We start from the raw sequence: 262 nt of genomic DNA, 5'->3' as shown, positions 1-262 counted from the left end.
ATTATTATTGTGGAAAGCATGAGCTGGTAAAAACCATAGGAAATTGTGGATGCAAGTTATTTTGAAAGTTGTTTTCTATATATCTATAGATAAGCTATATATGTAAAGTATTTTAAAAACTAGGAAACAAGCCCTTTTACGATGTTTGCATCAAAATCCATGCCTTCTATTTTTGTGTGTTATGCATAGCTGAATGCATTTGTTAAATGATTTACAATGCAAGTTTTGAGCACTAGTTTTATTCTGATCTTTGTACAAAGTG

This window comes from Theobroma umbraticum, unplaced genomic scaffold (genome assembly GCF_002168275.2).
Source record: "Theobroma umbraticum cultivar Fairchild unplaced genomic scaffold, ASM216827v3 scaffold_12.1, whole genome shotgun sequence".
Taxonomy (NCBI): Eukaryota; Viridiplantae; Streptophyta; class Magnoliopsida; order Malvales; family Malvaceae; genus Theobroma; species Theobroma umbraticum.
The sequence above is the reverse complement of the archived record's forward strand: the minus strand, read 5'-3'. Positions refer to the sequence as shown.